Below are 13,873 nucleotides of genomic sequence, written 5' to 3' on the forward strand. Positions count from 1 at the left end.
TGAAGATGGGCAGCTAGCCCGAAACCGGTAATCGAAAATAAAGAATAGCGATCGAAGACTGAAACGCCATATTTTATTTAACTAAGGGATTTGTAATGCTTCCCGAGATTTCCTCCACTTGCCTTTCACTCGTTCTTATGTATACTCACTCTTTGCTTATAGAAAATTGTAATTGGAAAACATTTTTGAGTCCAGTGATGGCAACTGCGGAGAGATACTTTGCAGACCATTAGAATCGCGTTTGATTTGTGTAATTTAGATACTGGGAAGGATTAAGTCCACTGATCTGAAATACGGCTACATCAAATACACAGAACTTATTTATTTATTTATTTATTTATTTGGGTCACTAGTTTTCTGACTAGTCTGACGCGGCCCGCCGCGAATTCCTCTCCTGTGCAAACTCATTTCACACTAGCACTTACAATACGTCCTCAATTATTTGCTGGATATACTCCAAACTCTGTCTTCCTCTGCAGCTTTTATCCTCTACAGCTCCCTACAGTAAATTGAATTGCGGGATGGTTTGACAAATGTCCTACCATCCTGGCCGTTCTTATTGTCAGTGTTTTTAATATATTTCTTTTCTCGCCCATCCTCCGGAGAACCTCCTCATTCCTTATCAGTCCACCTAATTTCCAACGATCTTCTGTAGCACTACATCTCAAATGCTTCTATTCCCTCCTTTTCGCCTTTTTCTACACTATATTTCACTACCACACAATGCTATGCTCCAAACGTACATTCTCAGAAGTTTCCTCCTTTAATTAAGGCCTATGTTTGATACTAGTAGACTATTACACAGTGGTAGTCTGCTTTTTATGTCCTCCTTGCTCCGTCCGTTATTGGTTATTTTGCTGCCTACTTAGCAGAATTTCTTAAGTTCATTTACTTCGTAATCTCAACCCTGATGTTAAGTTTGTCGCTGTTCTCATTTCTTCTACTACCTATTACTTTCGTCTTTCTTCGACTAACTCTCAATTTACATTCTGAACCCATTAGAGTGTTCATTTCATTCAATACATCCTGTAATCCTTCTTCACTTTCACTGAGGATAGCACTACCATCAGCGAATATTATCTTTGATATCCTTTCACCTTGAATTTTAGTTCTTCCCTTTGACCTTTCTTTTATTAGCGCCATTACTTCTTCGATGTACAGATTGAATAGTGGGGGCGAAAAACTACATCCCTGTCTTACACCCTTTTTAATTCGAGCACTTCGTTCTTGATCTTCCACTCTTATTATTCCCTCTTGGCTCTTGTACGTGAATATTAGCCGGCTCTCCCTGTATATTACCACTATTTTTCTCAGAATTTGAAACATCTTGTACCATTTGACATTCCTTACTGTTTTTTCCAGGCCGACAAATCCTATGAAAATCTCATGATTTTTCTTTAGTAACAATCACCTCTTTGGTATCTTTACCTTTTCTAAGGCCAAACTGATCATCATCTAACACGTCCTCAATTTTCTTGCACATTCTTCTGTATATTATTCTTGAGAAACTTGGGTGCATGACCTGCTAAGCTGATCGTGCGATAATTTTCGCATTTGTCAGCTCTTGCAATAAGGCATATGTTGACCTAAAAACAGTCTGTTCCCCAAGGAAGTGTTATAGGCTCTCTATTGTTCCTGATCTATATTAACGACATAGGAGACAATCTGAGTAGCCGTCTTAGATTGTTTGCAGATGATGCTGTCATTTACCGTCTTGTAAAGTCATCAGATGATCAAAAAGACTTGCAAAATGATTTAGATAAGATATATGTATGGTGCGAAAAGTGGCAATTGACCCTTAACAAGGAAAAGTGTGAAGTTATTCACATGAGTACTAAAAGAAATGAGCTAAATTTCTATTACGCGATAAGTCACACAAATCTGAAGGCAGTAAATTCAACTAAATACTTTGGGATTACAATTACAAATAACCTAAATTGGAACGATCACATAGACAATATTGTGGGTAGACCAAACCAAAGACTGCGATTCATTGACAGAACACTTAGAAGGTGCAACAGGTCTACTAAAGACTGCTTACACTACGCTTATCCACCCTATTCTGGAGTATTGCTGTGCGGTGTGCGATCCGCTTCAGGTGGGAGTGACGGATGACATCGAAAAAGTACAAAGAAGGACAGCTCGTTTTGTATTATCGCGAAATAGGAGAGATAATGTCACAGACATGATACGTGAATTGGAGTGGCAATCATTAAAACAAAGACGTTTTTCGGTGCGACAGGATCTTCTCATGAAATTTCAATCACCAGTTTTCTCCTCCGATTGCGAAAACATTCTGTTGGCACCCACCTACATAGGGAGAAATGATCATCACGATAAAATAAGAGAAATCAGGGCTCACACAGAAAAAATTAAGTGCTAATTTTTCCCGCGCGCAGTTCGAGAGTGGAACGGTAAGAGACAGCTTGAAGGTGATTCACTGAACCCTCTGCCAGTCACTTTATTGTGAACAGCAGAGTAATCACGTAGATGTAGAAAATGAGACATCGTCGTAAGTTCAGCTATTGATTGTGCCCCTTAGACCAATTTTTGCAGGATATCGTTTTATGTAACAAATCATAAATTTATCTCTGTCCTCCTCCTCTTCCGCTCCACACACACACACACACACACACACACACCTTTGTCACCACCATATTCATTCATTCATACTGAACGCGCCCTCTGGTGGACATTGCGACAGTGTATGCTATTCGCTCGTTTATATTCGCGTTCCAGTACCGAAACGTCAATATTCTGCTCTTCCCTGTGCATCGAAATATTCGACGCTCTGTAGCAGCTGCTCCCGAGTGAGAGCCACGTGTGCTGGCGCCATTACTGCCACATGTGCAGCCCAACAGCAGTCCTCACTACCTACTTCACTCTCTCTCTCTCTATTACTCTTCACTGTATCTTCCCCTTCTCCTTCTCACACTTTCCGTATTGTCTGTCGGGAACTGCAAATGCCTTTTGTGTAATTGAACTGCAAATTAAGGTTTGCCTCACAGCACTTTTTAATTCAATATGGACTAACTGCTGTACACTGTACCTATGTACGTGCTATTACTGTAAACCTCCCATGGCCGCCAGACCTATGTATTGATTGGTGCCCCGTGAGACTAGTTTCCTAGCTAAATTTTCTCGACGATTTGTAGAGAGTTAGTCATGAATTTTTGTTTTAAAGACTACGATAATCAACATAAGAAAATTTACATACATTGCTAATTACAGGCTTTTTCCATACTTTTACATGCTCTATCTTTATTTTCGGTCATTGGTTTTTGCTGCAGTCCGTCCCGAATTCCTCTCCTGTGCCAACCTTTTCATCTCGGAATAGGACACACGCAAAGTCCTCAAATCGTTGGATATATTCCAATATCTGCCTTTCTATACAGTTTTTACCCTGCATGGTAATGCAGGTTATTCACTGATGTCGCAGCACAGCCCCTTTCTCCTTGTCAATGTTTTCCACATGTATTCCTCTCCTAGTCGATTCTGCGGAGAGCCTCTTCATTGCTTCATTGCTTCATTGAATCTCAATGTAGACAAGTGTAATGTGCTGCGAATATACAGAAAGATAGATCCTTTATCATTTAGCTACAAAATAGCAGGTCAGCAACTGGAAGCAGTTAATACCATAAATTATCTGGGAGTACGCATTAGGAGTGATTTAAAATGGAATGATCATATAATGTTGATCGTCGGTAAAGCAGATGCCAGACTGAGATTCATTGGAAGAATCCTAAGGAAATGCAATCCGAAAACAAAGGAAGTAGGTTACAGTACGCTTGTTCGCCCACTGCTTGAATACTGCTCAGCAGTGTGGGATCCGTACCAGATAGGGTTGATAGAAGAGATAGAGAAGATCCAACGGAGAGCAGCGCGCTTCGTTACAGGATCATTTAGTAATCGCGAAAGCGTTACGGAGATGATAGATAAACTCCAGTGGAAGACTCTGCAGGAGAGACGCTCAGTAGCTCGGTACGGGCTTTTATTGAAGTTTCGAGAACATACCTTCACCGAAGAGTCAAGCAGTATATTGCTCCCTCCTACGTATATCTCGCGAAGAGACCATGAGGATAAAACCAGAGAGATTAGAGCCCACACAGAGGCATACCGACAGTCCTTCTTTCCACGAACAATACGAGACTGGAATAGAAGGGAGAACCGATAGAGGTACTGAAGGTACCCTCCGCCACACACCGTCAGGTGGCTTGCGGAGTATGGACGTAGATGTAGATGTAGATGTTATCAATACATCTAATTTTCAGAATTCTTGCTTGCTACCGTGTCTCAAACGCTTAGGTTCGCTTCTTTTCCAGTTTTCCCAAACCCTAATTCACTTCCATAAAGTGCTGCGTCTTAAACACATATTTCCACACATTTCTTCCTCAAATTAAGGCCAGTGTTCGATAGTAGCTGACTTCTTTTGGTAAGGAATGCCTCTCTCTGCCAGTGCCAGTCTACTATTTATGTGCTCTTAGCTTCGTCCGCGTTGTGTTATTTTGCTTCCAAGCTAATACATTTACTTCACTTCGTCTGCTTCGTGATCCCTAATTCTAACGTTAAGTTTTTCAAAAATTTCATTAATGCTACTCTTCAAGACATTCGCCTTTCTTCTGTCCTGCACTCAATCCGTTCTGTTTGCTCAATAGACCATTCATTCCATTCCACAGCTCATGCAAATCTTCCTCATTTTCACTGTGGACAGGAATGTATCAGCGAATCTGATCGTCGATATCCTTTGACTTTTAGTAGAGACTGAAAATACCGCTTCAGTTGTAAGATCTTTTTTATTTTTTAGTGCATAGATCACGACGAGTTTCAGAGTACTACATGTCCCTCATCAGGCGTTGTACTTAAATACACAAGAGACCAAAGCTAATAATAATTTACATGCAGTAGTACACATGACAAAACAAAAAACGGAGTACCATACAACATTTTAAATAACAGTGATTGGGCTAGGTGCGGTAAAACATAATTCAATGCCAGAGTAACACCAGACATTATAAGTCCGTGTCCTATGTGAGCGACAAAATACAACCGCAGGTGTAGTTATGGAAGTGTCTTACATGAGCGACATCTGTGTCGCTGCCTGTCTCCCGCTGCAACTGACGACGTTTGAATTCAAACGTGTCTGAACCTTGTCGCTACATCACGCACGACAGAGAGCGACAGCCATGTGTCTTCTCGGCTAAGCAGTATGGCAGCTACAGTATTCTACAGGTTAAGGACGCCGTTTTGTAAAAACAGCTGGTTGGCTCCAAGCAGCCATCTTGTAGCGCGACATGGTCGCTCGCACGCAGGACACCCAAGGTTGTCGTCCGATGCTGCTGCTTGTCGTTGTAGCGTCGCGTATCCAAAAGTCGCTCCCTGTCGCTCGCTTCTGTCGCTCAGTAGGACACGGCCTAACGGACGACTGCCTGGGTAAAGAAGTATGGAATGAACACAAGGACACTCCTACACTTTGTGCTGTGACCTGGAGCACCGCAATGGACAGTGTAGGACCTTATGTACCACCTGCGAGCGCAGAGCACAGAGTAGCGTATACAGTGGAGGAAGCAAGCTGGTAAACCGGACTGGCAAAAGTACCGCCATCTGTTTACGGCAAGAACAACGCGGAAGCAACTAGCCCGGCCGTTCACAACTTGAATTAGTGCTATACGTACAAAAGTGAAAAGATTACAAAAAATAAAAGCTGCATGAAAAGCGTTAAGAGTACATGTGAGTGGTAAAGGAACATATTGAATATCGTGAAACTCTAAATTGGAAGCTAGCGACTTAAGCTTATTCATTAACTGCAACCGAAGGGTATTTTCAATCTCTTCAAAAATATTGAGTTGCGGATTTTTTTCGGGTAGTATTGTTTATTTGCACTTTTATTTCTGTGAATGGTTCCTGTCTAACCCAGAATTTCGTTCTCGGCCGTCCATTCTAATTTTTACTCCTAGTATTGTGTAGTTTGTATTTCCTGGCTTTCCTTATAGCTTAAAAGATGCCCTTTTCTAGGCGTCGCGCCACGAGAATAATAATTATCTAACAAACTGTACATTAATTAGTCAAAACTAGCTTAACCCTAGAGTACTGAAACTTCGTAATATTTACATTTGCAGTAGGTTAGAAAACCGGACATTTTGCACTTAATTTGATATGTAACATACCATTAGAGATCTAATAATTGTAATTAACTAATGCCTAGCCCATAAATTATGACTTTCTTTAAGTAAGTTTAGAGTAGTACATTTTAGCAGGAGTATAATATTTTCGCCCCTTTAGTGCTCTAGAGTTGTTTGATGTTGTCTAGAAACACTGTGCAGGAAGACCACTATCAACTAAAAAATGGAGGATTTTTGGAGTTACTTTCATGGTTTTCTATTTTGATGTAAACAACCCATCCCCAAAGTATGTAATTAAAAGCATTTCTGATAAACATTATACATACTGAGGCAGCGAAGGCAGGTCACCCCAAGTATATTCATAAGGAGTAGATACATTCAGCTGCAGTTTTGACTGTTTTGTAAAAGACAACGTGGCGCATCTTGTCAGGTTTATAGCTTTTGGATACTGACTCTTTCTTTTAATAGAATTTCACCGCCTGATCAAAAGTGTTCGGACACTCCAACATAAGGTGGAATTAACCACCAGATGCCGAAATGCGAGGCGTGTTTTTTAAGTAAGGTCCGTTTTGTTGTAGACACTAGTAGTTCGCACCCATACCGCAACGAGCGCGTGCGTCGTGTACCGGCATGCCTCAGGAACAGCTGTGCTCAGTTTCAGCTCTATAGTTAACCTGTATGGTTGTGTTCTGTCCATTCAGAATGTTTAAGACTACCAACTCGCCTGCCGCGTGTGAGGTTCGCTCAGTAATACGGTTTTTATCAGCAAGGAACCTGTCTGCTGCAGAAATTCATCGACAGATTTGCGAAGTGTACGGTAATACTGTTATGTGTGAAAGAAAAGTGCTTAAGTGGGTACGAGAATTCAAAGATGGCCGTGACAACGTCCATGATGAGGACCGCTCCGGTCGCCTTTCTTTGATTACAGACGATTTAGTGGTTTCAGTTGAAGCAAGGATTCGTGAGAACAGGCGCATCATAATAACAGGTCACTACATCTACATCTACGTGATTACTCTGCTATTCACAATAAAGTGTCTGGCAGAGGGTTCAATGAATCACCTTCATACTGTCTCTCTACCGTTCCACTCTCGAACGGCACGCGGGAAAACGAGAACTTAAATTTTTCCGTGCGAGCCCTGATTTCTCTTATTTTATCGTGATGATCATTTCTCCCTATGTAGGTGGGTGCCAACAGAATGTTTTCGCAATCGGAGGAGAAAACTGGTGATTGAAATTTCATGAGAAGACCCTGTCGCAACGAAAAACGCCTTTGTTTTAATGATTGCCACGCCAATTCACGTATCATGTCTGTGACACTATCTCCCCTATTTCGCGATAATACAAAACGAGCTGCCCTTCTTTGTACTTTTTCGATGTCATCCATCAGTCTCACCTAATGCGGATCCCACACCTCTGCTCGCCGGCCCGTGTGGCCAAGTGGTTAAAGGCGCTACAGTCTGGAACCGCGTGACCGCTATGGTCGCAGGTTCGAATCCTGCCTCGGGCATGGATGTGTGTGATGTCCTTAGGTTAGTTAGGTTTAAGTAGTTCTAAGTTCTAGGGGACTGATGACCTTAGAAGTTAAGTCCCATAGTGCTCAGAGCCATTTGAACCATTTTTTGAACAACACTGCTCTACAATAGGGCGGACAAGCGTAGTGTAAGCAGTCTCTTTGGTAGACCTGTTGCACCTTCTAAGTGTTCTGCTATTGAATCGCAATTAAGGTTTGCCTCACAGCACTTTTTAATTCAATATGGACTAACTGCTGTACACTGTACCTATGTACGTGCTATTACTGTAAACCTCCCATGGCCGCCAGACCTATGTATTGATTGGTGCCCCGTGAGACTAGTTTCCTAGCTAAATTTTCTCGACGATTTGTAGAGAGTTAGTCATGAATTTTTGTTTTAAAGACTACGATAATCAACATAAGAAAATTTACATACATTGCTAAGTACAGGCTTTTTCCATACTTTTACATGCTCTATCTTTATTTTCGGTCATTGGTTTTTGCTGCAGTCCGTCCCGAATTCCTCTCCTGTGCCAACCTTTTCATCTCGGAATAGGACACACGCAAAGTCCTCAAATCGTTGGATATATTCCAATATCTGCCTTTCTATACAGTTTTTACCCTGCATGGTAATGCAGGTTATTCACTGATGTCGCAGCACAGCCCCTTTCTCCTTGTCAATGTTTTCCACATGTATTCCTCTCCTAGTCGATTCTGCGGAGAGCCTCTTCATTGCTTCATTGCTTCATTGAATCTCAATGTAGACAAGTGTAATGTGCTGCGAATATACAGAAAGATAGATCCTTTATCATTTAGCTACAAAATAGCAGGTCAGCAACTGGAAGCAGTTAATACCATAAATTATCTGGGAGTACGCATTAGGAGTGATTTAAAATGGAATGATCATATAATGTTGATCGTCGGTAAAGCAGATGCCAGACTGAGATTCATTGGAAGAATCCTAAGGAAATGCAATCCGAAAACAAAGGAAGTAGGTTACAGTACGCTTGTTCGCCCACTGCTTGAATACTGCTCAGCAGTGTGGAATCCGTACCAGATAGGGTTGATAGAAGAGATAGAGAAGATCCAACGGAGAGCAGCGCGCTTCGTTACAGGATCATTTAGTAATCGCGAAAGCGTTACGGAGATGATAGATAAACTCCAGTGGAAGACTCTGCAGGAGAGACGCTCAGTAGCTCGGTACGGGCTTTTATTGAAGTTTCGAGAACATACCTTCACCGAAGAGTCAAGCAGTATATTGCTCCCTCCTACGTATATCTCGCGAAGAGACCATGAGGATAAAACCAGAGAGATTAGAGCCCACACAGAGGCATACCGACAGTCCTTCTTTCCACGAACAATACGAGACTGGAATAGAAGGGAGAACCGATAGAGGTACTGAAGGTACCCTCCGCCACACACCGTCAGGTGGCTTGCGGAGTATGGACGTAGATGTAGATGTAGATGTTATCAATACATCTAATTTTCAGAATTCTTGCTTGCTACCGTGTCTCAAACGCTTAGGTTCGCTTCTTTTCCAGTTTTCCCAAACCCTAATTCACTTCCATAAAGTGCTGCGTCTTAAACACATATTTCCACACATTTCTTCCTCAAATTAAGGCCAGTGTTCGATAGTAGCTGACTTCTTTTGGTAAGGAATGCCTCTCTCTGCCAGTGCCAGTCTACTATTTATGTGCTCTTAGCTTCGTCCGCGTTGTGTTATTTTGCTTCCAAGCTAATACATTTACTTCACTTCGTCTGCTTCGTGATCCCTAATTCTAACGTTAAGTTTTTCAAAAATTTCATTAATGCTACTCTTCAAGACATTCGCCTTTCTTCTGTCCTGCACTCAATCCGTTCTGTTTGCTCAATAGACCATTCATTCCATTCCACAGCTCATGCAAATCTTCCTCATTTTCACTGTGGACAGGAATGTATCAGCGAATCTGATCGTCGATATCCTTTGACTTTTAGTAGAGACTGAAAATACCGCTTCAGTTGTAAGATCTTTTTTATTTTTTAGTGCATAGATCACGACGAGTTTCAGAGTACTACATGTCCCTCATCAGGCGTTGTACTTAAATACACAAGAGACCAAAGCTAATAATAATTTACATGCAGTAGTACACATGACAAAACAAAAAACGGAGTACCATACAACATTTTAAATAACAGTGATTGGGCTAGGTGCGGTAAAACATAATTCAATGCCAGAGTAACACCAGACATTATAAGTCCGTGTCCTATGTGAGCGACAAAATACAACCGCAGGTGTAGTTATGGAAGTGTCTTACATGAGCGACATCTGTGTCGCTGCCTGTCTCCCGCTGCAACTGACGACGTTTGAATTCAAACGTGTCTGAACCTTGTCGCTACATCACGCACGACAGAGAGCGACAGCCATGTGTCTTCTCGGCTAAGCAGTATGGCAGCTACAGTATTCTACAGGTTAAGGACGCCGTTTTGTAAAAACAGCTGGTTGGCTCCAAGCAGCCATCTTGTAGCGCGACATGGTCGCTCGCACGCAGGACACCCAAGGTTGTCGTCCGATGCTGCTGCTTGTCGTTGTAGCGTCGCGTATCCAAAAGTCGCTCCCTGTCGCTCGCTTCTGTCGCTCAGTAGGACACGGCCTAACGGACGACTGCCTGGGTAAAGAAGTATGGAATGAACACAAGGACACTCCTACACTTTGTGCTGTGACCTGGAGCACCGCAATGGACAGTGTAGGACCTTATGTACCACCTGCGAGCGCAGAGCACAGAGTAGCGTATACAGTGGAGGAAGCAAGCTGGTAAACCGGACTGGCAAAAGTACCGCCATCTGTTTACGGCAAGAACAACGCGGAAGCAACTAGCCCGGCCGTTCACAACTTGAATTAGTGCTATACGTACAAAAGTGAAAAGATTACAAAAAATAAAAGCTGCATGAAAAGCGTTAAGAGTACATGTGAGTGGTAAAGGAACATATTGAATATCGTGAAACTCTAAATTGGAAGCTAGCGACTTAAGCTTATTCATTAACTGCAACCGAAGGGTATTTTCAATCTCTTCAAAAATATTGAGTTGCGGATTTTTTTCGGGTAGTATTGTTTATTTGCACTTTTATTTCTGTGAATGGTTCCTGTCTAACCCAGAATTTCGTTCTCGGCCGTCCATTCTAATTTTTACTCCTAGTATTGTGTAGTTTGTATTTCCTGGCTTTCCTTATAGCTTAAAAGATGCCCTTTTCTAGGCGTCGCGCCACGAGAATAATAATTATCTAACAAACTGTACATTAATTAGTCAAAACTAGCTTAACCCTAGAGTACTGAAACTTCGTAATATTTACATTTGCAGTAGGTTAGAAAACCGGACATTTTGCACTTAATTTGATATGTAACATACCATTAGAGATCTAATAATTGTAATTAACTAATGCCTAGCCCATAAATTATGACTTTCTTTAAGTAAGTTTAGAGTAGTACATTTTAGCAGGAGTATAATATTTTCGCCCCTTTAGTGCTCTAGAGTTGTTTGATGTTGTCTAGAAACACTGTGCAGGAAGACCACTATCAACTAAAAAATGGAGGATTTTTGGAGTTACTTTCATGGTTTTCTATTTTGATGTAAACAACCCATCCCCAAAGTATGTAATTAAAAGCATTTCTGATAAACATTATACATACTGAGGCAGCGAAGGCAGGTCACCCCAAGTATATTCATAAGGAGTAGATACATTCAGCTGCAGTTTTGACTGTTTTGTAAAAGACAACGTGGCGCATCTTGTCAGGTTTATAGCTTTTGGATACTGACTCTTTCTTTTAATAGAATTTCACCGCCTGATCAAAAGTGTTCGGACACTCCAACATAAGGTGGAATTAACCACCAGATGCCGAAATGCGAGGCGTGTTTTTTAAGTAAGGTCCGTTTTGTTGTAGACACTAGTAGTTCGCACCCATACCGCAACGAGCGCGTGCGTCGTGTACCGGCATGCCTCAGGAACAGCTGTGCTCAGTTTCAGCTCTATAGTTAACCTGTATGGTTGTGTTCTGTCCATTCAGAATGTTTAAGACTACCAACTCGCCTGCCGCGTGTGAGGTTCGCTCAGTAATACGGTTTTTATCAGCAAGGAACCTGTCTGCTGCAGAAATTCATCGACAGATTTGCGAAGTGTACGGTAATACTGTTATGTGTGAAAGAAAAGTGCTTAAGTGGGTACGAGAATTCAAAGATGGCCGTGACAACGTCCATGATGAGGACCGCTCCGGTCGCCTTTCTTTGATTACAGACGATTTAGTGGTTTCAGTTGAAGCAAGGATTCGTGAGAACAGGCGCATCATAATAACAGGTCACTACATCTACATCTACGTGATTACTCTGCTATTCACAATAAAGTGTCTGGCAGAGGGTTCAATGAATCACCTTCATACTGTCTCTCTACCGTTCCACTCTCGAACGGCACGCGGGAAAACGAGAACTTAAATTTTTCCGTGCGAGCCCTGATTTCTCTTATTTTATCGTGATGATCATTTCTCCCTATGTAGGTGGGTGCCAACAGAATGTTTTCGCAATCGGAGGAGAAAACTGGTGATTGAAATTTCATGAGAAGACCCTGTCGCAACGAAAAACGCCTTTGTTTTAATGATTGCCACGCCAATTCACGTATCATGTCTGTGACACTATCTCCCCTATTTCGCGATAATACAAAACGAGCTGCCCTTCTTTGTACTTTTTCGATGTCATCCATCAGTCTCACCTAATGCGGATCCCACACCTCTGCTCGCCGGCCCGTGTGGCCAAGTGGTTAAAGGCGCTACAGTCTGGAACCGCGTGACCGCTATGGTCGCAGGTTCGAATCCTGCCTCGGGCATGGATGTGTGTGATGTCCTTAGGTTAGTTAGGTTTAAGTAGTTCTAAGTTCTAGGGGACTGATGACCTTAGAAGTTAAGTCCCATAGTGCTCAGAGCCATTTGAACCATTTTTTGAACAACACTGCTCTACAATAGGGCGGACAAGCGTAGTGTAAGCAGTCTCTTTGGTAGACCTGTTGCACCTTCTAAGTGTTCTGCTATTGAATCGCAGTCTTTGGTTTGCTCTACCCACAGTATTATCTATGTGATCGTTCCAATTTAGGTTATTTGTAATTGCAATCCCTAAGTATTTAGTTGAATTTACAGCCCTCAGATTTGTGTGACTTATCGCGTAATTTAAATTTAGCTCAGTTCTTTTAGTACTCATGTGAATAACTTCGCACTTTTCTTTATTCAGGGTCAATTGCCACTTTTCGCACCATACAGATATCTTATCTAAATCATTTTGCAAGTCGTTTTGATCATCTGATGACTTTACAAGGCGGTAAATGACAGCATCATCTGCAAACAATCTAAGACGGCTACTCAGATTGTCTCCTATGTCGTTACTATAGATCAGGAACAATAGAGGGCCTCAAATGAATTTCCTGACGTGTCGAGATCAGTGCTTTACAACATTGTTGCTGAACACCTAAAGTTTAGGAAACTGTGCTCCCGTTGGGTCCCGAAACTCGTAACAGAGGACCACAAAAACCAAAGATTTGAGTGTGCGATGAAGTTCTTGATTCGTTATCACGAGCAAGGTGACGGTTTCTTGAGTCGGAACGTAACTGGAGATGAAACATGGGTTTCGCATATCACTCTCGAATCGAAGCAGCAGAGCATGAAATGGAGACACACACACTCGCCTGTAAAGGTGATCGCCAAACAGACCCTGTCCCAGTGCAAAATCATGACGTCGGTGTTTTGGGATAGGCATGGTGTTTTGTTGGTCGACTTCATGCAACGAGGAACGACTATCAATGCATAAGCATATTGCCAAACCCTGAGAAAGCAACGCAGAGCGATTCAAAACAAAAGACGCGGCATGCTGACAAAGGGAATTTTCCATCTCCATGACAATGCAAGACATCACACTGCAGGTCTGACCCGCGATTTATAGGATAGTTTTGGCTAGGAAGTTGTAGACCAGCCACCCTACAGTCCTGATGTTGCACCGAGCGATTACCATCTGTTCCTCCACCTCAAACAACACCTCAGCGGCAACCATTACAATGATGACGACGACGTGAAAACGGCAGTGAACTCTTGGTTATCGGATCAGGTGGCAAGTTTTTTATGAAAAGAGTATTTTAAAATTGGTTGAGAGGTATGATACGTATCTGAACAAACTTTGTAACTATGTCGAAAAATAAAGTATGTACTTTCTGAAAATAAATTTACTTTTTCGAA

General features: G+C 42.0%; 2 non-coding genes across 2 annotated transcripts; both read left to right on the forward strand.

Moving 5' to 3' along the window:
• Positions 1-7,545: 7,545 nt before the first annotated feature.
• Positions 7,546-7,629, forward strand: Trnas-gga. Its single transcript is given in 2 exon segments — positions 7,546-7,585; positions 7,595-7,629. It is a non-coding gene; the product is annotated as a tRNA-Ser (tRNA).
• Positions 7,630-12,396: 4,767 nt separating this feature from the next.
• Positions 12,397-12,480, forward strand: Trnas-gga. Its single transcript is given in 2 exon segments — positions 12,397-12,436; positions 12,446-12,480. It is a non-coding gene; the product is annotated as a tRNA-Ser (tRNA).
• The last annotated feature ends 1,393 nt before the right edge of the window (positions 12,481-13,873 follow it).

This window comes from Schistocerca piceifrons, chromosome 5, assembly GCF_021461385.2.
Source record: "Schistocerca piceifrons isolate TAMUIC-IGC-003096 chromosome 5, iqSchPice1.1, whole genome shotgun sequence".
Taxonomy (NCBI): Eukaryota; Metazoa; Arthropoda; class Insecta; order Orthoptera; family Acrididae; genus Schistocerca; species Schistocerca piceifrons.